Below are 3,315 nucleotides of genomic sequence, written 5' to 3'. Positions count from 1 at the left end.
CAATGAGAGAAAGTGCTGAAAAAAATCCAAGATATTATACTTTTTTTTTTTTATCTAAAAAAACCCTTGCTCCAGACATTCTGCTCATCCTCTCCATTTCAGCTTTGTGAAATCCCTCTGAGTGACAGGTTTTAGGACATATTCTGCTTCCTAATTTTTTAAAAAATACATTTTTATTGATTTCTGAGAGGAAGGGAGAGAGAGAGAGATAGAAACATCAATGATGAGAATCATTGATCCGCTGCCTCCTGCATGCCCCCTACTGGGGATTGAGCCTGCAACCCGGGCATGTGCCCTTGGCCAGAATCGAACCCGGGACCTTTCAATCCACAAGACGACACTCTATCCACTGAGCCAAACTGGCTAGGGCTGCTTCCTAATTTTTCATATGAATATATTTTTAGAATAAGACCAACAAGAGACATTTTACAATCCCTGGGAAATTATTTCTCAGTAAGTGTGCCATCCCACCAAGAGTAACCTTGCATTGACTGGAAATCCTCACTCCTCAGCTCCTTTTGGCCAAGCTAATTATGTGAATTGTTTTAACCTTTCCTTATAGGTTTTATTTCCCAAGCCTTAAATCATATTCATTGTCTTCTTATGAACTGCCTCCAAGTTTTACATGATTAATGTCTGCTCATTAGATGCTAAGCAAATTCGTGGTCAGATGCACTCCAGTAATTTTAAAGGCTTTGGTTTTGTCAAAGAAGGGCTGCAGCCAATACACAACATATAGCATCTGCATCTATGATAAGCAGACCCCTTAAAGCTGGGTCTGCATAAAGGCATTCAGTCTTCCCATTTCTTTCTAATTAGGATCGTCCCATCTTCAAAGGCCTGGATTGCATCCACAATCCCTAAATTATGTTTCATTTCTTTAAAAATAGCATTTCCCTGAAGCAGCATTACACAGACATTTCAACATGGGTTGGTTTGTTTGTTTTCTGTCCAAGTCTCTCAGCAGATTTGCTACTGCTCTGGCCATCGGACACAACGCGTCGGGTCCAAGCAATTTTACCAACACAGCATTTTTAGTCTATCCCTGGAAAGCGAGTGAAGACACTGCCTTAAAGAGCCCAAATGGCCTGAATGATTTTTTGAGTATCTAATATTTCTTGGGAACTTAACATGTATGTAATATTTCTCTCACACAATTAAACAAGAAGATAACGTTCCTATGTTCCAATGATTGAGACTTAAATGGAAAGATAGTACAGCGCAGCCGGCATGGCTCAGTTGCGGTTCGATTCCCGGTCAGGCCACATGCCCGGGTTGTGGGCTCAATCCCCGTGTGTAGGAGACAGCCAATCAATGATTCTCTTTCATCGTTTCTATGTTTCTATCTCTCTCTTCCTCTCCCTTCCTCTCTGAAATCAATAAAATTATGTTATAAAAAAAAAAAAAAAAAAAGAAAGAAAGAAAGGCCGAAACCGGTTTGGCTCAGTGGATAGAGCGTCAGCCTGCGGACTGAAAGGTCCTGGGTTTGATATATATATATTGATATAAAGACAGATTAAAAAAGAAAGAAAGAAAGAAAGAAAGAAAGAAAGAAAGAAAGAAAGAAAGAAAGAAAGAGAAAGGTAGTACAAACAAATGCTTAAAAACCTCATACAACCTTAGAAGAGCATTGAGATTAAGCTCTGCTCAGCTGTGGGAAGTATCATCGGACTAGATGAATTTTATGTGACATTTTTATTACTGTTGAAAGTAGCACATAAGGCCTAGCCAAATATGCAGTCACCACTGGGCCAACAAGAAAAACCTCACCATAATATCATCAGGATTTATTTAAATGACCTCTATTGAACATAACTCAATGAAGATTTGGAGACTTCTCTACTATAAATGCCTAGAGATCAGAAATGGTTCCCCTGTATTCATTATATAGTATTTCTTGCTTCAAGATTTGAAAAATCCACGAAAATGCTGCTGATAAGATGTGGATTCTCCACAGTATATTGAAAGGAGGGAGAGGAGGAGAGGGAAGGGGAGGATGGGGAGGAAGTGAGGGGGAGTGGGAGACAATGAGGGGGACGAGGAGTTAAGGGGATGAGGAGTGTTTTTAGAACAAATAACTTGGGAAATGCTGATTGTTCCATCCCTCTCTGGAATATTCATAAGGCCCCTTAGTATATATTAAAGTCTAGGAGAATTCCTACAATAAAAAATGTATGAACCTTTTGAGTGATCACGCATTTGCAAAACCTGTATTCTCACAAAATCCATGTATGGTCCTCAGAATCATTATGGTGAGACAATCATTCTGTGTTTCTGAGCTATATAATCTCCCATGCTGTTTTATGCCCTAAGTATCAGGGACTGAACATAGGCGAGCTCAAACCAAGACCTTGACCTGCTTTCCACTTTTCTCAGCCCTGTTTTAAATGCACAAGATCAACATTTTAAAAGGTGAAAAACCAAATTTGTCATTCCTCAGGTAGCTATTGTCTACAAATTTTACATCTCTGCCCCATCAGTACAGAATAAACCTCTTTAAATTCGATATTTTTATTGCAAGTATTCAGTTTTCCATTTCCTTCCCCGTCATTGCTTTTCTGTGGACAGGAACCATTTGTGTCATTCAAAATGTGTTCACTTAACCATGTCAGATATTGTTTCAGAGTGCTATACATGTTCCCTAACTCATAAGAAGATTATATCTATAAGTCTAGGACCAAGAAATGTACATATAAGCTGTGTGCACTGAACATTAAACAAAGCAAAATATCTGTATTATTAATTTTAAAATAGTAATAGAAAGGGATATGAAGACATGTAACTTCTAAGAAGAATATTTCACATACTGTTACAGAGTTAGTCATTTCAGAGGACTGGCACTTCTTGATTTAGTTATTTTAAAAATGTCACTTAGGAATAATTCTAAATTTGATGCATTAATAGTGACTAATAGTGCAGGTTTTCAGATTTAGACCCTTATGCTCTTTTTTAAAAAATAAATCTTTATTGTTCAGATTATTACAGGTGTTCCTCTCTTTTTTTCCCCCCATAGCTCCCCTCCACCTGATTCCCCACCCCACCCCATGCCCTTACCCCCTCACCATTGTCTTCATCCATAGGTATAAGATTTTTGTCCAATCTCTTCTTGTACCCCTCACACCCCCTTCCCCTGAGAGTTGTCAGTCCACTCCCTTACTATGTCCTGATTCTATTATATGCATCAGTCCATTCTGTTCATCAGATTTTTTATTCACTTGATTTTTAGATTCTTTTGTTGATAGGTATGTATTTGATGTCATTTTGTTGTTCATAATTTTTTTCTTTACCTTTTTCTTCTTTCTCCTCTTCTTAAAG

The sequence above is a fragment of the Pipistrellus kuhlii genome, unplaced genomic scaffold, assembly GCF_014108245.1.
Source record: "Pipistrellus kuhlii isolate mPipKuh1 unplaced genomic scaffold, mPipKuh1.p scaffold_m20_p_16, whole genome shotgun sequence".
Lineage (NCBI taxonomy): Eukaryota > Metazoa > Chordata > Mammalia > Chiroptera > Vespertilionidae > Pipistrellus > Pipistrellus kuhlii.
This window is presented reverse-complemented; position numbering follows the sequence as displayed.